The sequence below is a fragment of the Anomalospiza imberbis genome, chromosome 20 (genome assembly GCF_031753505.1).
Source record: "Anomalospiza imberbis isolate Cuckoo-Finch-1a 21T00152 chromosome 20, ASM3175350v1, whole genome shotgun sequence".
NCBI lineage: Eukaryota > Metazoa > Chordata > Aves > Passeriformes > Viduidae > Anomalospiza > Anomalospiza imberbis.
The window spans coordinates 2819386-2842107 of record NC_089700.1 but is presented as its reverse complement, the minus strand read 5'-3'; the positions used below and the strand labels follow the sequence as shown (position 1 = coordinate 2842107).

General features: G+C 40.8%; 1 long non-coding RNA gene across 1 annotated transcript; it reads left to right on the top strand.

The window, feature by feature from the left end:
• The first annotated feature begins 2247 nt into the window (after window positions 1-2247).
• On the top strand, window positions 2248-5909 carry LOC137485588 (uncharacterized). Its single transcript, XR_011005385.1, has 2 exons — window positions 2248-2332; window positions 5375-5909. It is a non-coding gene; the product is annotated as an uncharacterized lncRNA (long non-coding RNA).
• Window positions 5910-22722: the final 16813 nt, after the last annotated feature.

Below are 22722 nucleotides of genomic sequence, written 5' to 3'. Positions count from 1 at the left end.
GCAGAGAACTAGAAATGTGTTTTCACTTCTTCATATTGTGTGTTCTACCATGGTGCCATAGGAATACTTTATACTTGGATAATACGCCATATTTGTAGGTTCATAGATGCTGCAAGGGAGGAGCTGCTGAAACAAATGCAGCAATGAACATGATGAGCTGTAGAACTGGACCATCTTGCCTTGAATCCTGTTTCACACAGTAACTCATGGCAGAATGTAAGAATAGGACATTTTTGTAGCCCCTCCTGCTGCACCCAGTCTAGAGTCTAACAAGTAGAAAAGCTCACATTCTTCTAAATCACTCAGTCTTTATTTTAAGAGCAAAATTTTAGTAGTAATAATCTGAGTGCCCTGAAGAACTAAAGATGAATTGCAGAACAAAGTCTGTTAGACAGCAGGGGAAAAAAACACTGAAATATTTTAAAATGGAACATTACAAACACTGAAAACAGTCTAAAGAAATGGGACAGCAAGACACACAGGGAAGCAGGTAGAAGGAGGCAGAGTCAACTGCATTTATCTGTGTAGAAAGTTTGCTTTATAAGAAACAGTTCACTGCTCGGTTAAATCAAGGCTTTCCTCTGCCACTGGCCACAATAAAAAACAACAGCAAAAACATGAAGAATCCCAGCTTTAGGGATCAAAGGAGAAATTCAGGCACACTGCTTTTTAATATGGTCACACATATCCCCTTTACAACTGTTTTCTCTCCCCCTGTTATAACTACTTATATCTTTGTCTTGACAGCTGAGAGGTTTGACTAGTGCTTATAAAGCTGGCTGTTTTCAAGGTCCCATTGCTGCCTGTATCAGCCAGCATGTAACACAGTTCTTTACAGTCAGAGTCACTTTTCAAATCTCAGTTTTGATTACTTCAAGGCTGTGTTTCACGCTATGCTGTTATTTATTTTAATGAACTCTGCCTACTCTATCATTTGGTTCAAACTAGGAGATCTTTGGAGCTGTTATGCTACACACAAATACAGGATGATACAGCAAAGTAACCTAAATGGAATGAGGCCAAACAACATGTAATCATGTCTAACAAGGAGGGAGGGGAGAAAGCGCAGAGGGGGATGGGTGGGGAGATGCACTAAATACTGTGTGAAGAAAACCCATGCTTCTTACTATACATGAGGCCTGGCAAATAAACAGGAGGTCAGCTCTGGCTGAAGGGGAAGAGGAGGATCTGGCAATCAGGTGGATGGAGAGTGAAAGCCATTTACTGCATTAACAACTGATTTTTTTCTAGTGGTCTGTTTTCACAAGGGGGAAAACAGTTCTAGAGGAAAAACTTCTGCAAAAAATTGTTCTTAATTTTTTTTTTGCATTGCTGTTCATGACTTGCAAAAAGCAGAAAAGAAAAAAAAATGTACAGAGTTGCACCAAGAAGAGAGTCTCTCGACAGCTACCTGCTTCCTAATCTGCTTGATACCTGAAGACTAAGCCTTCTCAATTCTTTACATTAACTGGAGTCTTCTTTACCTCTCTTCCCATAAAACTCATATTAATTTCTTACTCTTTAAGTGGAGTGAGTAGGCAGTGATTTTATGATGTGCTTCTTGGGCAGAACTAGAAATGGGATCAACTTCTGAGGCAGAAATAACACAAATTTTTTTTCCATGTTTGCAGAACAAATAGATGAATTGAAGGGAAGGCAATATAGTCACAAGAATATTTCACTGCCTAGGCTAAACAACAGAAAGGTCTCTGCACTAGAGTAATTTGTCCCAAGGGGAAATGATAGTGGAATAAATACTACACAGTATTTATTTAACTCAGGAACGTGCAAAGAGAAAGAAGAGCAGGAGATGATGAAGCCTAGGGAAGAGCTGAAGTCCAAGAGGTTTTTACTTCTTCCTCATAACCAACCACAGTCATGGAAGCAGTTTATCTTGTTCTCCGAATTCTTGGGCATGAACCTCTAACTAAGCATACCAGAACTCCCCCTACTGAGGAGCCATCACAACCACAACTAAATACTTGGGGAATTTCTTTGGCAAAAGACTTCTCTGTTGGAAAGTGCTGATTTGTTGAAAACAAAGCTTTCTGTGGAAAACTGTCATCTTCAACAAAATATTAGCTGGAAGATGTTCCTCTGTTCACAGTGCAATTGCTTAGCAAGACCAGGCAGATTCAGCATCCCTTCTGGGGTCCTTCTGCACCAGCCACGCACTACATGGACAGACAGACAGACAAGCACAACCCAGAAAGGGCAGCCTCTTTAGTGCACAAAGCCAGATTTAGAAGAAGTGTTTGAATCTGGCCCTCCCACTGGATTACTGCTAAGTGGGAAGGGAATTGGTTCCTATCACAGTCTCTTTCTCCAAGAGGTAGGTTTAGGCACTTCGTTCTTCAAGAAGAGAACAAACAAAAAGACAAAATCACCAAACTTTTCATAAAATAGCACTCTGTTTCCACTCTCTAGTTTTAACACAAATTATATAATTGCACTCACACTAGGGATTGATAATTATTTTGGCTAAAGAAAACTAAATAAGGACAAAACCTTGTAAGCCTTGTGATAGTACTACATTTAGAAAGATTAAGATTTAAAGTCTTTAGAAGGATAAGACTTAAAATGAGAGACCCTCCATTGCTCTCTACCCACCCCAGCCTGAGACTGGATCTCCTTGCATGCAACACTTCATTGTCAGCATTGTTTCAACAAATCAGTGGAACAAGGGGCGAGCTGGGCTTCCTGACTAGGGAAGCAGTGTTTTCTGATGATGTTTAAGAGCCCTAAAAGTCTGCCTAAAAGTACCAGATACGCCTTGTAAATGATGTGGCTACAGTAAGATTTTGTTTCCAATAATCTAACTGCAGGAATTTTTTTTTTCTTTTAAGCCAGAGGGAAGACAGAAAGACTCTTTCTGGTTCTTGAATCTTTCTATGCTGTCACAAGCAACTGCATTATTTAAATCCTTTCCCAAAGATCTCAGACCCTGTATATGCCAAGGACTTGTAAAACACAGCTCAGCTGCTTGGCAAATTCTTAGTGAGCTCAATCTGGGTGTGTTCTTGTCCATGCTCATGGCTGCATGGGAGCTGTTGCTGTTGGGGCCCAGGGCTGAGGAGCTCAGTGTACTGCACTGTGGTGCCTTGCTCAAGGCAGGTAATGCACATTTCACTGTAGTTGTCCTGAGTCTGAAAAGAACTGTGCCTCTCCCTGATTCTGTATTTCCAAGGCAGCATCCTCATCTAGCTTCAAGTCCCTACCAAACTTAGACAAAAAACAAATGAAAGAATTACCTTTTGAATGCATATACATACACACACACACACACACATATATATATTTAATATAGCAGGTAATACAAAGAACATGAAGTCTTAAAATTTTTTTGGTTGATTTTTTTGGAAGTCACAAGCCATGGAAACAGTATATAGACAAAGTCTTACAGACACTACTTGCTGGAATACAACTGAGTGTAAATTAATTGAGATTCTAAGCAATAAAGAAGGCCTCCACAAATTAACTGTGAGCTCACAGCCACCTTGACCCAAGTCTGCAGTTAGGATTAAAAGCTGAACCACAGCTATTTCAAACACCATGACATTATCTCACCTTAAGTCCTTTTGCTGGTCCAAAATAAGGTTTATTTGTAGAATGGTATTTTGTGAGTGACATTTTTATGTACCTCATTTTCTGTTGTGGCAATGACTGTTGTGGCAACAACAAGTGATAATGCCTTGTACTTCAGAGTTTGCTGATGTATAAGCCACTCCAGAGGCTATTGCCCAGGGAAAAAGCAGCAATGAGCCATGCATTAGCCATGTAGAGAGCATTGAGAAGACTTAGAGCATGCTGCTGTGCCACCAATCTTCTCAGCAATTAGAAAAAGAAAGGCTGGCAGAGACACTTGGTCCCTGGCGGTGTTTCCCGTCAGGTTTTTGAGCTGTAAAACTCAAGGGTTAGAAAAGGCAAAAAAAATTCAAGAGCTACTTGGTGAGAGGAAGGGGCTCTTTGCCAAAGCATAGATCAATGGAAATCTGCTGTGAGCAAAAGAGGAAGTAATACAGAGATTGCCCCCATGTCACAGTGTCTGTTAGCATAGTGACTTCCAGCATCCACATGACCACTTCTGACTGACAAGGTGACCATGATTCCATCATCAGTATGTACACACCATGCTTGGTACTGTCCTAGATATAAAAAGGTATATGTAGAAAGGGAATAGCAAACCTATCTCCCCAAATAGCATAAAGAGATTATTTTCCTAAAATATAAACGCTGAATGTCAGTTTGATGCCAATCACTGATTTCTAATTATTTTTTTATTGCTTCACAAGACTTTTTCATGCAAATGCTAAGTGTTCCAATTGCTTAGATAATCCAGTCTAAATATGTATCGACTTTGTAGGAAGTTATGGCTTGGTTATAGCTTTTGACTAATGGTAGGAGGAAGATCTATAATGTAATCTCATAAGACTTGACTCAGTCAGACTTCAGAATCAGATTTTGGCACACTTGTCATCTCTGTATTTAGACTCTTTGACACAGATTTACAGCCTTTTAAATCTGTTTCTTCCCAACTTTCAGTCTAAACATTTCCTTGGATACACAAAAATATCCACGACAAATTAAAATACATGCATTGACTAGCTGATCACAGACAACTTCATCTGGTAGTCAAGAAGAATATTCCTATTACACTGTTGTTGACAAATCCAGAAGCAAAGATTCTTTATTAGAAAGACGTGTTGCTTAGCAGTGCAGGCTTGCCAGGAACTCAAATTCTGTGAACGTAAATGGCTTGCTACTGAGGAGAAATAACAGTTTAGGTCTCTATTGGAAAGCAAAAGTGTTTTTTTTTTAAATTTTATCACTCAAAAGAGAAAAAAGGAACTTCAAGTCAAGTGTCTTTGCTGTAAGCTATAGCAAATAATTACAAGGAATTTTTTGTTAGTTTGGTTTTGGTTGGTTTCTTTTTGTTTGTTGGTTGGTTTTTTTTTGGGTTTTTTTTGTTTTTTTTTGTTTCTCCTTTATATGGAATCTATCTGGAGAGAATGGCATTGATAAAGTGTTGAAAAAACAGAACGCAGGCTGCCTCCCATAGTCTGTATATTACATATGCCTTTATCTGCTCCAGTAGCAAGAGGAACAAATTCAGGCAGCCAGGATAACATCACTGTCACTTCCATGGTATGGTCACTTTTGTGCAAGTCCCTCTTTGAAAGCAGGTACATTTGAAATAATGCAACTCCACCAGACTCCACGGGACAGCACTAGTGTACAGCAGCTCTGATTTTCATGCTTGTTCTGTAACAACCAGTATGCTATGTGGAAACAATGATAAGAGATTTAAAGAAAGGACCAATGATTTTCTGTAGTCATTTCAGGTTTTCTTGTACTGTGCTTTTCCAATTTACAGATGACTTCCTTGTTATGCCAGTTTGCCTTATGGTATTACAAATAATTGAGGTGCTGTTTCCTGCTCTGCTGGCCTACCACTGAGTACAAAAGCTGCATTTGCAATTGGATGACAAAAAACATATTTACTGCAAAGTAGCAGCAAGCAATCCTTAGTATTGACCCTGTGATCTTTACCAAGTTGGAATTCCCACGGAATTTTGATTGAGGTGTGCAGAATTCACCTTTAAAGTTCAGACATGAACAGAAACATAGTGAGGACAAACATGAGTAGGGACTCTCATAGTTCTGAGAAAGGTAAAATGTAACATCATATGCTAATGCAAGGATATCAAGAATTAAAGTCCTTCGACAAGGAGCAGAAATTAACTATTATTTTGTTCTGTTAATTTATTTCCAACTAGGTATTTCCCCAACCCTTTTATTTTTGAGTATAATGAGAAACACTCTTCCAAGCCTATATGAATGTGATGTTTCGAAAGTATTTGACCCATGTAAATTAGAACAAAAATATAAACTTCATTGCTTCATTGCAACTATTCATTTTGTCTTTTTTTTCAGTTTAAGCTCCCATTTATGTGTTTCAAATACTACAAATTATAAAATAATTGTTCAAAGCAGATGTTTCAATGTCAAAACCTTTCCTGTAAAAATCATTGTAAAAAAAAAATGTGATAGGATAGGCTCAGAACAAGCCTCCTCCTGAAAAAAGGTTAGATTTGAATGAATTACCATTTTACAACACAGACATTTCAATAAGAAATTTGTGATTAATTCATTTTAATAACCTCTCAAGAAGGAAAATCCTTTTACTATCTGTAAGCTTGGAATTACTATGCAAGAGTGCTGAAGAGTGCTAGAGACAGGAGACAGGTATGTACTCAGAGCCACCTGGGTACTTCTCCTTCATGACTCACTCTGGAAACCTCAAAGGAAGCACAGAGAGAGTGTTCCTCTCCAAATGACAACAGAACAATCCATGCCCTTGACAAATCAGGTCAGAACAAAGTAGGCTGCTTCATTTTCACTTGTTACTCCAATATCCTTTTCCATGCTCTTCAACAAGGAAGACAAGAAGAGTACATTAAGTGGCTTTCCCCCTTCCACATTATCCTGTTCTGCATCAGTATTGACAATACATGCTGATGAGTTAAATTCTTTCCTTAGAGCTTGCCTGCATATGGAGTTGTGTTCTTTCCTCCAAGAATGTGAGCAGGAAGCACATTCTGAATCTTGAGATTCTACTCATCAATGGAGTATGCCACCATTACAGCACTAAGCTGCCACAAAAAGAATAGCTTAATTACATTTTCATGATGAGAAGTTCCCACGAAAACTGATTCAATAATGCATTATACTATTTTCCATGCTTATGACCTGGAAAATTGTAAAATATCATCCAGGTTACCTTTCAGACCTTATGTTTATCACTTCCATTCATCTGTGAAGAGATAACTTTCCCTCTTACACAGCTAGGACACCTTATAGACAAGGTTCCTTTCAGATCTACAGCTCAGAACCAACAAGGTCTACAGATTATACTCTGCTGTTCATTAAAAAGTGAAGGGAAGAAAAGCATGCATGACTCCATGAAATGAACAGATCAGCCACATAAGGCCATGGACAACAGCGGGAATACAGTTGCTTCCATGATCTGCTATGTTTTGCCTTAGAAAGCATGTTAGGAATGCACTTAAGGAAGTGCTATGTGCCCACTCCTATTGAATGTATAAGTTTAGCATTTCTTAGAGACAGGCCTTAAAGACTATAACTTCTATAAAGGAGCAATGGAAAATCAGTTATTTAATTTCTTCAACCACAGTAAAATAAATTACTGTTTCTAACACCGCTCAAATTGGAGCACGTCAGATTCTCCCCTTTCTTTTATTGTGTAAAAGCAACCCCAAGAAACTAAACCAAAACCAACTTCTGGTGATTTCTGCAACAAACGAAGAAGATACTGCTAAAGTTAAAAGCACGTGTTTTCCTGTGTAACAATGGAGGTTTTTTCTACTAATGCTAATGCAAATGATTGTTGTGGGTCCTCCATACACTTCTGTGATGTGTGTCTGTTTTGGAAAGGTGTGAGTGGAGATGTGGATGGATCAGCAGAGATAATGTGCAAGGCAAACACTCATCTTTGTTCTAATAGAAGAAGAGGAAGGCTTCAATGAGTCTAAGAACCACAGGTTTGGTGTCCTTTTGGCATTCATATTTATGCATAAACACCTTTCTTTCAAGACAGATGTCAGCATTTGCCTGCAGAGGGTCACGGTGGGTTTTCTCCCAGCCCAGCCAGATCTGCTGGATACTCACAAGTCGTTAACAAAAAAATAAGGTAGGACTGGAGCCCAATCAATCCAAGACCATTTACCAATCACTCATTCCATTGCTTCCAATCTTGCCTCTCCTCCCATTTGCCTGGGGCCTCAGGCTCATTTCATCAAATACTGAAAGGCAATAATCTAGATCAAGAAGAAGGGAGTGAATTCTATTACTGAAAAGACCATATAAGTAAAAACATCACGCACAAAGAAACAGAGCTAAATGGAAAGATGAAGAACAAAGACCCTTCCTTTCCCTTCCTGCAGAAAGCATATATCCCACACATGCTCCTATCAACAAAAAACCAACATTGACCAAAGCCAGCATTCCCAGGGAAACGCTCTGCTCCAGGCACAGCCAGCCAGGTTACATCCCTACCTCTGCAGTCACTTTCACCTGATTGCAAAGGGTAATATTGTTTTTGTAAGTGATGAATACAAGATCTGGGCAAATGCAATATCTGGTTTTAAAATCCCCTCTGTTGAGATTATATAATCTAGAAATGTAAAAACAAAATACATGTCCCACCAACCTCATGAAAGCTATGTTTAGAAGGAAATACAGACTCTGGCATTCTATTTATGATGCTGGCTAAATCTACTGGGCACTCTCAAGGCCAAGTTGTAATCCTGGGACCAGTGTTTAGCTCCCAGAGCACAAACTACAAAGCTGCAGCCAGGCCACACTGCTGCAAGCTCACACAGCCAGCAGCCAAAGAGGAAACACAGCAGCAGTACTGCCAGTACTTTGCAGAGGCACAAGAAGGTCAGTGTTCCACAGATATGCTCTACATATAGACATGTGTGTATGCACTTGCAAGGAGTTTGTTCCCTTCCCTGGTGTGCTACATGTTCTTTTGTACATACAGCCCTCTGTTTTCTGATGGCAAGCTTTAAGGAAGTACCATTGGATGGAACAACACCCTAGATATGCATGAAATCGTTTGACTTGTACATATTCTACTTTGTCAAGCTTTGACACACAAATTTCCCTTCCAGAAAAAAAAAAATGAAGGGGGCTAAGACATAGGGAACTAATTTGGACCCCTGGTTTAGTTGTCAGCACACTGTTAAAGCCTATTTCTGATGCTGCAAAGACTGTTTCTGTCACTTTCTACAAGAAAAGGAATAGTTAAGTTGGCATGAGATTCCCCATGTCATTGAAAATTTCATAGTATTGGAATCAGGTGGACTTCTGCTGTTTCATCTCTATTCAGTTGTTTGCTTTGTAATCAGTCTATTTTTAAAATCAGAATCATCTCTCATGGATATTTGGCTGTGTCTGAGTGCAGTACATGAATTAACCTTCAAATGTGCAAATGTAACAGCCTGCAGTGATTGCAGTCATCTTTCATTACAGACCCTTTTACACAAATAGGTTTTTTCCACGTAGGAGATAAGCTTCCCCAAAATTAGCAGAACCAATACCACAGGCATCAAAGGAAGGAGGCACCAGAGGGAGAAACCAAGAAGCAAGGTGAGCCCTATCTCTCAGCCCAAGGCCAGGGACGATGTGACTGTCCTCACTGTCCTTGAACTCTGCCAGGAATGTCAGCTCTGCTGGCCCCAGAGCAGATGCACATCACCTCTTAGCACCTGAGCTTGAGCTGGCATTACAAACTGCTTTGTTTCCAGCTGTGGCTCAGGACTTGCACACAAGTGGCTCTCCTGCCATTCCAAAGGATTAGCAAAAGCATCTGGCCAAGAAGTGATACAAAAAGAGAGGTGATACCCAAAACTGTGGCAGCAATAGTAATCTGCTTTCCTCTATAAGAGTGTTTAAGCATGTGCTCACTATTCTTAAAGCCTTCCCAGTATTACAGGGACATAGCATGTGCTTGAAGACTGCCAAACACGTGAATTGAAGCACCTGCCTAAAGCTGTCAGATGAACTGCAGTCTCCAGAAACTGAAGAGCTATTTTAGAAAGTGGCCATGAAAGACAAGTATTTTCCAGAAGACTTAACATAACCCCCTCAGAAATAGGATGCTTGGGGTCACTGTAAATGCTCCATAAACCCAGGATTTACTGGGGTCATATTTCATTAGAAATCAGGGTGTATGTGCAGTGAAGGAAATGTGGCAAAATAGTTTGTAGAATTTAAAGAATATTTTCTGGTATCTAATACAAAATATTTTTAGATTTCGTGCTTCATCACAGTTTTGACTTTTAGTTTTAAAATGTGATTACAGCATTCTCACTGCTTTGCAAAGAGGATTCATAGCACATCTTAATTGGTACTCAGGCATACTTTTTGGTTTTGATTCTTTCCCCAACATGCAATAGAAATAAATATTAAAGTTTCAAAATAGGTGATGAAATCTTCATGGCAGTTAACTGCTTTAGAGACAGTTTCATCAACATATTCTCCAATAAATTGATTAACATATTTTTAAAGAGGCAGAAACTGTTTCTTCTCTGGAACTGAGGAAAGGAGTTCTGTTCCCACACCTAGATGTACTAACATGATGGAGCACTGCTATCTCAATTTCTAGACACAAATAGCATAGCCATATTTTCTGGGCCTGTCCCCAGTTTGTTTTTATTTAGTTTAAAACAGAAAGCTGTTTTTTTCTGGTTTACACAAACTGTAGTAGCTTCTCAGATAGATGTTCTCTTCAGGACAAGAGTAAAGAAGTTTATTCAGGGACTAACCCAGAATTATCAGCCAGACATATCACTGCCTGTGAACCCATCTCAGAGGTCAGGCATAGCTCCAGAAGCCTGAGACTGTTTTTGCCATCTGCAGTGCTTGTCATACACTGGCAGCTGAGAAGTGCCTGCACTGCTGCTTCCTCCACTGGAGGTTTGGAGGCAATACAGAGGGAACAGAAGGGAGCACGAAGAACATTTTGTATTCTTGTGTTCATGCTATGCAGAATAACACGCTGTTTGGTGGTTTGTTTCAGGCACCTGGAAAGCAATTACCCTTGAGCTAGTACAGGTTCTCATACCTCTGTGAGTAGATCATCCCTGTATTGATAGACTGACAGTGACTGCTGGCATTAAAAGAGCAGCCAACATCTGCTGACCTAACAATTTTTTCTAAGCTTGCAAATAACAATATCAGCAGCCATTTCTGAAAGGGTTCATGGGCCTCAGGGATACTAAAATATTTTGTTACACTGACCTTGGGGCTTGTATTGCCACCCATGTTTAACTGGATATCCCTTAACAGACTGAATTAAGAGGGAAAACAAACAATTTCTCCTGCAACATGCCAAACAGCAAGAGGACAGATTGCTTATTGACTTTCCTTTGCTCGTTGTCTTTCAAAACACGGGAGCATGTCATGTTTAACCAACCTGGTCACCTTTTATGTCCAGGTAACCCGCCTAGTAGATGCAGGGAAGGCTGTAGATGTTGTTTATTTGGATTTCAGCAAGGCCTTTGACTCTGTCTCCCACAGCATACTCCTAGATAAGCTGGCAGCCCGTGGCTTGGACAGGAGCACTCTGTGCTGGGTTAGGAACTGGCTGCATGGCCAGGCCCAGAGAGGGGTCATGAATGGTGCTGCATCCAGCTGGCAGCCAGTCACCAGTGCTGTCCCTCAGGGGTCTGTGCTAGGGCCAGTTCTGTTTAATGTTTTTATGGATGATATGGTTGAGGGTTTAGAGTCTCTCATTAGTAAATTTGCAGATGACACTAAGCTGGGACCGTGTGTCGATCTGTTAGAGGGATGGAGGGCTCTGCAGAGGGACTTGGAAGGGTTGGATGGATGGGCAGAATCTAATGGGATGAAGTTCAATAAGTCCAAGTGCCGAGTCCTGCACTTTGGCCACAATAACCCCCTGCAACGTTATAGGCTGGGGACGGTGTGGCTGGACAGTGCTCAGGTGGAAAGGGATCTGGGGGCGCTGGTTGACAGTCGGCTGAACATGAGCCACCAACGTGCCCAGGTGTCCAAGAAGGCCAACAGCATCCTGGCCTGGATCAGGAATAGTGTGGCCAGCAGGAGCAGGGAGTTCATTCTTCCCCTGTACTCAGTACTGGTGAGGCCACACCTTGAGTACTGTGTCCAGTTCTGGGCCCCTCAGTTTAGGAGGGATGTTGAGGTGCTTGAGCGTGTCCAAAGGAGAGCAACGAGGCTGGTGAGGGGCTTGGAACACAAGCCGTATGAGGAACGACTGAGGGAGCTGGGGGTGTTTAGCCTGGAGAAAAGGAGACTCAGAGGTGACCTTATCGCTCTCTTCAACTTCCTGAAGGGTGGCTGTGGTGAGCTGGGGGTCGGTCTCTTTCTCTGGGCAACAACAGATAGAACAAGAGGACACAGTCTCAAGCTGCGCCAAGGGAGATACAGGCTAGACTTAAGGAAGAAGTTTTTCACAGAAAGAGTGGTCAAATACTGGAATCATCTGCCCAGGGAGGTGGTGGAGTCACCATCCCTGGATGTGTTTAAGAAAAGACTGGATGTGGCGCTTGGTGCCATGATCTAGTTGAGGTGTTAGAACATGGGTTGGACTCGATGATCTTAAAAGTCTCTTCCAACCTAGAAAATTCTGTGAAATTCTGTGAAATGTGTGTCTGTCCCATTGCTTTGTACCTCGTTTAACCAGGGGCTGCCCTGACACCCTCTTTCTGGTGGTCAGGAACAATCAACAGTAAAGCAGACCATGGGTTCCATAGCCCAAATCTGCTATTCCTGACCATGCACAGCAAAACTTTATTGGGAAAATTCCCATTTGCCCTCCACTTGGCTGAGTAACCTCTAATAAAAAAAAAAATTAAATTTTAACAAGCTAAATACTCAGACCATTTAATCTCTTAGTAAATGATATGAAAAGACATTATTTCCAGTCCTTAAACTGAAGCTTAAGCATAGTAAACAAAGCTCAAGATTTTAACTTCAGTATTTTGTGCAAAGAGCTGCACTAAAAGAGTAAAGAGAGAAACGCTGTATTCCCAAGGTTCTCCCTCTCCAACAGGGTATTACAAGAAAATAGCACCCCATTTTCAAATGCTTGAGGCTGAAAATTGTGTCAGCTTCCGTCTTCTTATCTGCGAGTGCTTCCTCCTTCTTATCAGGTGCTTACAGACAGCAATAGTATGATAGGAAAGCTGCTGCTTGTGCTGCATCAGAAAGCAAAAAGCAGCATGGGTGTGTACAAACACAACTCAACCAAGCCAAGCTCCAGGTCCTCATCTGCTTCTATGAGGCCAATAAATCAAGTACCAGTTGGGAATACACTTACCTAAACCTTCACTTTTAAATTGTTCTCCTGCCAGAATACACACCTACAGAAGACTTGATTAGCTCCCGCTCCAAAAAGGGCAATATAGTCTTTCAACACCTTTTCAGTTAATGAGGACAGGTTAAAAATATACTTTAAACAATATTCAGCCATGAAATGGTGCTTCCCTTTCTCCAATTTGTAGAACATACTTGTCAAAAAAGAGCTCACACACCACTTAGGAAGGGAAAATTCTTCCCAGAGTGGTGATAATTGAAAAACCACAATCTGCTCATGCAACTTCAACCACAATTCAATGTGTGACCACCTAAAATCTCAGAAACAACATGCATAGAAAGTCAGTGTATTGGGTTTGCATGGCTGGGTTTTGGTAGCAGGGGAGCTACAGGGGTGGCTTTTATGAGAAGCTGCTGGAAGCTTTCCTGTGTCCAACAGCCAATGCCATCTGTCTCAAAGATGCACCTGCCACTGGCCAAGGTCAAATCCATCAGTGACAGTAGTAACACCTCTGGCATAACATATTTAAGAAGGAAAACAGAAAGTTATTGAGCAGTTGTATCTGCAGCCAGAGAGGACAGGAGTGAGAATATGTGGGAGGAACAGCACACCCAGGGCAGTGCAGGAGGAAGGACAGGAGCTGCTCCAGGTGCCAGAGCTGACATTCCCCTGCAGCCCCTGGTGCAGCCCGTGGAGAGGCAGCTGTGCCCTGCAGCCACGGAGGGCATGGGGGGCACAGATCCATGTGCAGCCCTGGAGGAGCCCACACCAGAGCAGGGAGATGCCTGAGAGAGGCTGTGAGCCTGTGGGAAGCCTCTGCTGGAGCAGGGTCCGTGGATCCATGGAGAGAGGTTTCCTGGTAGGACTTGTGACCCTGTGAGGGACCCACACTGGAACAGGCTGTGCCTGAAGGACTGCACTCCTTGAAAACAGAGCCATGTTGGAGTAGTTGGTGAAGAACTGTTTCCTGTGGGATGGACTCACATTGGAGAAGTTCATGGAGCAGGAGAAGGACTCTAACTCTACTCCCTGAGAAGCAGCAGAAACAACTTCTGATGAACTGGCCATACCTCTCATTCCCATCTCCCTGAGCTGCTGGGGGAGGAGGTAGAGCTGGGAAGGAGGAAGGGGTGAGGGAAGGTATTTTTAATGTTTGTTTTACTTCTCATCATCCTGCTCTGATTTTGATCTCTACTAAATTCAATTAATTTCCTCAGGTCAAGTCTGTTTTGCCCATGACAGTGATCAGTGAGTCTCCCTGATCTCTCTCTGATCTCTCCTTGTCCCTCCCTCAATTCATGTTTGCTATATTTTCTCTCCCCTGTCCAGTTGTTGGGGGGAGTGATAGAGTGACTTTGGTTGGTATCTGGCTTTCAGCCAGGGTCAACCTACACAGTCAACCATGTTTAAACTCTAAAAGGTAAAAAAATTTTAAAGAAAAATCTACAAAACTTCACAGGGATGTCATGGTCCTGGATAGGAACAGTTTATGGGAATAACTCAAAACACCTATCTTCTTCCTTTTTTTTTAATCCTGAAATCTATCACATAAAATATTTATTTTATGGGATGCCAATGCACTAAAAAATACAAACTCTAAGAGGGCTTTTTCCTTATAGAAGATCTGAAGTCCTCTTTCAGTCATTGATGTTCTTAATTTAATCAGGAACATTGTATGTCCAAGCTCAATGGATTCTATGTCAGCACAACTAACACATACAAATTATTTAACAGCTGGCCACTCAAGCTTTGCACCAAATTTAGATTTTTTAAATTTTTAATTTAAAAACCTCACAGATCACTAATTAGACAAAACAACAGTAAGAAAGTCATCTCTGCAGAAAAAAACAGGAGTGTGCAAAGAATAGTTTCATACAGATATGTTTCCCTGAGAAATTGAACTTTCTCTTTATAGGGAAAGGTGGAGTCTAGATCAAGATCTACCCATATGCATGATTACAGCAGGAAGAGAAAATCTTTCTTAGTCGTGTGCCTTGGGTACACAAACATTTGCTGTAGATGCAAATATTTTTGGTAAATTTGCATGAAAAAAAGATATAGGCATACTTCCCTGTAGAACTAAGTTTCCATTGGAAGCTTATCCCGATGTTTACACATTTGTCAATCAAAGAAGTGTTTTTTTTATGTCTTTGCTAAGCACTAAAGCCTGTCTTAAGCCTTGGAATTGAGAACAGATCTTACAAACCAGCATGGCAGAGAGGAACTCGACAAAGCATACAGCCACTGCCCCAGGCTTAACAGCCACATGTTCTGGGTCGGTTTCACATGGTCTCAAGCTGCAAGGCTGGTTGGAATGGATGGAAAAGGTTGGTATCCTGTGTTTCTAAATCAATTATGCAAGGGTGTGTAAATTACTGCCATATTACCCTGGTAGATAGGAAGAAATCCCAAACTGGCATCCTAGAGCCCTGACAATGAGATTCTGATGATGCAAAGGTTATGTGTATTATCCATTATTTTCCTGTTTACACACAAAATAATCACAAAATAATAATGATTCATTAAACATCTAGGCAGATTTTATCCATTCCCTGTTTGTCATGCAAATTAGCCTGAAAAGAACCCATTTAAGCTTTCACTAGGAATGTGCTGTTTGGGTGAAAGAACACTTTTCATAGACATTAAATGGAACAATCTCTGCTTTTGAATCAATGAAACTCTTGGCAAAGCAAGGTAGAATTCAAGGGATCTGAAAATTATTCAAACCTAGTCCATAATCCTTCCTAATTGAGTGGAAAAAATCCCCATTGAATATTGTTCTGAATCCAAACTGATTTTATATTAAGATTGCCATGGCAGTCTCCAACACCATTTTTATGTAGAGTACAGGCATAATCTCATAGGTGAGGTGAAATTGTTTTCTGGTAGTGATGTTTGACTCAAGATGTTTGCTGAATTGAGATGCTGTGCACTTTGTTAGCATTTTTCCCCTGGATGTAACACCTGGTTCCCTTTATTGTGGTTCTATATCAGTGAGATCCTCAGGTAAATTCAGATGGACATTCCCATTCACTTGCCAAGCTTGCCAATTCACCTATACAGACATTAAAGCAATGTACAGAGCAGAAGATAAAAACCTATTGCCCCTCTGCTCAGGCACTGGTGGTTCTGTACGTCTGTACAGCTTAGAACTGGATTTTGTTTGGCATTAACAAAAACAGAAGAGGTCTTGTACTACTACTTGATTAGCATTTAGCAAGACCAGTCTCAGAATTTTAGCAAAATACTGTTGTGGGTTCAGGAAATAACCACTAAGATTAACTATGAGATCTCCATCACAATAAAATTATTTCAGTCTAAAAAATTAATTTTCAGATCCAAGACTCTGTGTTAGTTTAACACAATCTGGCTTTTAGTGGGGGCAGAGAAGCCACAGAGGCTGGTTCTGAGAGAGAAGCTGTTTGAAACTTCTACTATGTCCAGCAGAGCCAATCCATAAAGGCTCTGACGATGGACACATTGGCTGGCCCAATTAGAGAACTTAGCAATGCCTGTGTGATGACATATTTAAAAAGGAATAAAAGGTGCACAGTTCCTCTTCCTCTTTTCCGAGGGGTGGGAAGCACTGCCAGGCCCTTTCCTGGCATGGCCACCGGGGCCATGCTGCCAGAGGGGCCATCCCAGTGCCGTGAGCAGCCATGTCTCCTAGACCATGTGGTCCAGGGGCTAGTGGCTAATGGCTGTGGGGACCACCCACACAAGCAAGATTGGCTGTGCGGCCGAGATTGGCGTGAATCCTGAGGATCTTTACCCCTCAGAGAATTCCCCAGAGTCCTCTCCTGGAGAGACTTACCATAGAGTCTCTCTCCACCTGGGTGGATGGAAAGGACTTCTCCACAGAGTCTTGCATAACACTGATGCATCCCAGTTCCTGTCTCCATATGTCTCATCTTCCTCTGGTTTCTCCTTTCCCTGTTTCCTCATTGATTGTGGTACCCCTGCTGACTGGCCCCTTCTTCCCTTGGTACCGCCCCCATAGTCCCCCCTTTAAAAGCCTTGTGCCGAGCACATGGTTGGTCTTTAGTCCCTGGTTTCCCTTCGGCGTGCTGAAATAAACCTCGCTGGAACTGACCGTACTAAAGGCCCTTCTGCCTCTCTTTGCTGAGCTTGCTGTGGTGAGTGTGGTGTGTGGACTTGACTGCCTTGCCTGAGTGCTTACCCAAGCAGCCTCTCCACAGGAGATGCTTATTGGGAAATAAGATACAGGTAGCAGCAGCCACCATCGAACCCCACGTTACTACATTTGGCGCCCAATGTAGGGCTCAAACCCATGATTCTGAGATGAAGAGTCTCATGCTCTACTGACTGAGCTAGCTGGGCAAATGCCGCCGCTGCTATTTCGGCATGGCTCGCAATGAACTTTATTTGCTTAGCTGCTTTTAGCCATCCAAACTGCCAACAGAAGGGCAGATGTTCCCTTCTCCCGCATGAGGAGAGGTGCTGAGTCGAGCCGGCGGTCAGGGCAGTTAAAACAACTGAATTCCAAGTAGCAGAAAGAAATCTTAGACCCACTGTCTTCATAATTTTGAACAGTCATCTGGCCCCTTATCTATAACTTGTATCCTTACAACTTACTGAACTTAAGAGAAAGATCTTTGGTGCATTAAGTGCTCTTCAGTTGATAAAGCATGTCACTATTGTCGTCCTCTCTACACAGCTTCAGAATGATGGTTAAAGGGATAAAACCAACAAAAGGAGGAAAGTGCCGCTGAAAAAAGTGAATAGGTAAATGAAAAAGCTCTGAATCTTCCAGTGTGTGTTTATTACTTTCAAAGTAGCTAACTATGTATTTTAAACTACTTCATGAGCTTAATGAGCCTGGTATTTGAGGAATGAGTCTGTTCAGCTTAAGGAAATTACAGTGGAGACGTTAGTTACAAAACACTTGTAAATTGATGACATTTTACAAAAACAAACAAAACAAGAAACAGAAAGCAAATATTGCAGACACTGGAATATTCCTCAAAAGAAATAAAGAGGTGATTTATCAAATTTGAGATCCCTATGAAATTCTAAAGAAAGCTACAATTAGAGAATTAATGATTCAACATCCATGTTAGCAGCTGTCATGTTCAGTGTAGTAATTAAGCAAATCAAACCTTTTGTTAGAAAGGTATAAATGAAAATAACAATTTTACAGGCAGAAAAGGAGTAAGAAAGTTAATCATTGTCATAATCTAAATATAAACTCAGAATTATATGACAACAAGTTTTATTCTCATTCCTTTGGATCATGCTTACTAGATCAGTTCCATTAAATCTCTTTTACATTCAGGACACACACAGAAGAGCAGTGAGCCTGCAAGCTACCTGACTTCACAGCTACTGCACAATGCACCCTATGGGTACCAAAGGGAAATAAATAGGAATTCTATCAAAATACAATATGAAAACATATAAGCAAGTAGAATACATTTACCAAAATATTTTTGCTAAATTCAACAGCCACGACATTTTCTGCACCTAGCTGAAAGCATTCTCCTTGCCCTCAAAGAAGTCCATCACATTTTCACCTGACTTCCTGGCCTGTCAGGAAGTGGTGGGATGGAAGCTGTGAATTCCTACATGAAGAACAAAATGTAACAAAAGCTTATTGATAATAAATAGGCTAAACTGATTAAGGAAGTATATAGAAATCAGCCATAGTATGGTAAAAAATAGATATGACACTTTCATTGTAGCTCCTACAATATGTGCTAGATACATTTCCTTCTTTGTCTTGGAGAAATATGCATAAAAAGAAGAAACCATTTAAGTTATCATAAAAAATAAAATTAGAATTAATAATGACACAGATTAAATATGTAATTAATTAAAAAATTAATTCCAGAACCATCCATACCTATCTGAGCCATCTAAAGGTGGAAAAAGTGATTTTGCAAATGCTTACAAGAGCTATCAACCTGTAACTTTTTTCTTTGACGTATGATTTATGCTGCTACTCTATCATATGCACAAGAAAGTCTAAAAGGGATAGCATCACTCCTGAAAATGAGAACAGATACTAGAAAACCTTAAAAAAAATCCTATCTACAAAAGAGATAAACTTCCAGACTCTGGTTCTGTTCTTGCTGCAACATTATACAGTCCTGACATTCAACACTGGGAATGAGTATGAAGGTGGTCAAAAGCTTATCATTATTATTTTTCTTTATAGAAATATTCATATACATACTCACATAGACATCAACTGTTCTATCCAGGAAAACAAATGTTTTAAGAAAAAAATCACTAATTTAAATAAAGCAAGGGACTTGGGCAGCCTTATTCCAATAGTTGTGTATTGTGGTCAAGAAACACTGATGTTACAGGTCTAGGCACAGACCAAGTGCTTATAATTAGCCTTCTAAATCCAAATGTATCACTAAAATTAAATTAAATCTACAAGCACATACAGAAGACCAAGTTCTGTCCAAATTTAGTCATTGATAAAAGAATTATATTTACCAACCTGTGGCACATCTGGAAGAGTTACAGCCACGACCTAGATGGGGAGTAAATCAGGACAGAATTAGACCTCTGGAGTGCACGGCTATATGGCAGCCAGATGTGCTCTCTGTCAAACATAATCCCTTTTGAGTCACTGACTCCATCACAAGCAGAAGGAGCATTATTAGCCAGCGTCGTGCATGCAGCTTCGCTAATGTACTCCCTTGGTTTCAGGGATAAACACATGCAGAGCCCTGCAATGCAGAACTCCCACACACTAAGAGAGTTAGGCAGACTGGTCAGACCACCCAAGCTGAAGGTCAAACAGTGTAAAATGTCCAGACTGCAATCTCTCCACTTGTACTGCTAACAGTCCCCTTGCTTCTACTTCACTGAGCCAGCCTGCAGGTGACTGCTTGCCAGAGGATTTGCAGCTTTGCCTCAGAATATCACAAGACACTTTTATCTTAAGAAACACAAAGTGATTGCCATAGTATATTTGACAGTAAACTGAGGCAAAACAGACAGAATTCTAAACTAGAAATGCCACAAACATCTGAGGAGATCTGTCTCTGATGGCTACCTGCAGAAGATATTTGCAGAGCCTGGACCATGTTCCATGTTTTCTGATTAAAAGAGCAATGATTCTTCTCTGGAAGATGATGACAGAGCAGATGACCCAGAAAGCTCTTTCCTAGTCTGTATATGGCTTGATATATGCTACTTTCAATTTTCCATGGCTACATAATGCACGGAAGGGAGAACTGAAATTTTACTACTTCATAAGGATGAAGATTAGAACAATGAATTCCTAAGGTCAGATTTCCCACACTGATAACCCAGGTAGTCAACATTTCACTTATGTCATTGATGTCACCAGCACTATTACAGAGAAGCCCTGGTCTGCCTAGGGATGACAAAACATAACTCATGGCAACTTAATACAAGTATCCCTTACACTTCGAAAACAAAATAATGTGGTGCAAAACTTTAATAAAGGAGTGCAACTTTAAAGCTTCTTGACTGCCACTCTGTGTCTGTGGAGGCAAGAACTTAGAATGCTTTGATAATTGATAAAGAAAGAAAAAGAAGGTATCAAAGCAGTGAAGTAAATTAATGTTCCCTGGAAATTACATTGAGGAGGGTCTTAGAAATATTTTTAAAGGTGTATTATACTAAAGTGACTAAGAAACATTTTGTACAGGGACAGCAAAAAAAAAATAAATTATAACATTCAATTGTCTGGCTTTAGGGATAGGTGTTTCAGTCTAACAATTAAAACAATGATAGCTGTTCTGATACACATGAAGATTACCTAGGCAGCATCAGAGATATACAATAGATATGCAATAGACTTGCAGGTCAACCCCTTATGTTAATCAATAGAGCTTTCTGAGGGTCAGGTTCAGGCAGAGGGAACACCATGGTCAGAATGGTGTGACATCAATGCCTTATACTTCATATGGGCTGACCCTGATAATCTATAGGTGTATATAGCTGTATGTAGCAACATCACTGTTTGGGGAAACAGTTTGGAATGAACAGCAAGCTGCCTGGGCGCTAACCCCTTTGGCCCAAAGCTAGAATGGGTTTTGCATAACCCACTAGGTTTCACAATGCTATGGCCGGGTGAAGCCCTTCAGACGAATATGCATTTGAAAGAGGTTGGCTTCAAGTTTTTATACTGAATGAAGTGTTTGAAACTTTAAGTACTGTTTCTGCTGCAGGATAAGAACAAAGGTGTGACTTAAGTGCAAACATTCCCTGAAGGCATTATAACAGGCTTGCTGTTTTTCAAGTAGTAATTTTTTCCTATTTTGCTTCATTTAAGAGAGTAGTTAGAACAGCATAAGCACCTTTGTAGCCCTGTTGACAGCTGTGGGAGGCGTGGCAGAGCTGTATTGTATTACTTGGAAACCTAGGGCACTATACCATGGTAGATCTTGATCAGCATGCCAAAGTTAACCTAAATGTTTAGGATTAGAGTCGTAGTGTCACTCTTAAAAGCTTTGCTCAGGATTCATATTTCTGTCTGCAGGAATCCTGCTGGGTTTGCCTGTGTGAACAGGTACACCCCAGAAGTTGGTAGATGGGCTCTGCCCAGTGTGTGACACCTGTGAGCTGGGCTCTTCATGGCTGAGGCCACTTGTGACCTGTGTCCTGTTTACCCTGAGAGGCTCAGTTAGAGTTTCTGCACTGAAACCACGAGTGTTTGAGCAAGACTGGGAATGAGCTGCTTGCACTGTGGGAAGGAGCAGCTAAGGCAATGGGTAGGGGAAGGACATAGTCATGATTGGTACTGATAGCCTATGCAGTTTCCTTGAGTTCTGGAGAGAATGAGGTCAAACCAGATTTTAACCTTTATATTTAAAAGCAAAAGAAGCTTCCAGGAAGGTAGAAATTGAAGAAACACAAGAGACAGAGAGTGCCAGGAGGATTCATTTGTTGCACAAGTTAGTGTGTAGCATAATGAAGGTTAGATGACTTGTAAAGGCTTTTCAGGCTCAGACTACCCAATGGGAAACTCCCACTGATTTTTAACTGATTTTGGTTTTACAGACCAGAATTGAGACTTCTTCTAATGAAGCCATCATTTTTAAAAGTGATAAGCATATAAAAAAGCTCTTCTGTGGGATTATTCCAGGAAGCAGTAGAAATACAGATAAAGCTTTTAAAGCAAAGCCACATAAAAGCCAGGTCATGTAACATGTAAGAATTGTGTATAATAAATATACATATAGTTATTAAACCAGTGATTGTATGCTTGCTCCAAGAAGAGTAATGTTAAAATCTGTGTTTGGACACAAGCTAGCACAATGGCTTGTTGGCTCTTCAATAAGATCTTACGGGTGCTTAATAATAAATTAGCAAACTTACTTGAAGAAACAACATCCTTCAAGGTCTGAACTGGCAAGGCATCCTTGAAGGATGTAAAGTTTATATCATTGCTAAATTCTGCCCAACAGCTGGGAGCAACTGAAGTATTTCTGCTGACATGGAGATTATATGCAATCATCTCTTTCTGTCCCTGTGTTGACAGGACAAATCTGCTTGAGAAGCTTTGCCTTAATGGTGTCATAATGCTGGCATGGTTTCCCTGCTCCACTGACCAATGCTTTCTGCATTCTGTTCCTGCTCTGTTTCTATGTGATCCTCTTGTCTGTGATTTGTGTGTCAATTGCTTGCAAACATAGAACATGTAACTGTCGCCAACTACATTAATATTTACACTATATTGTAGTGTTCCGCCCCCAATTTAGTGTAAACACTAAACCAACCTCACAACAATTATTTATATGTTGGCAAACAGGATAGTTCCAGATAGATGTATGATTTCCAGTGCTGAATTCCAGGATTTGATTACAGGAGACTCAGGAATTCAAGGC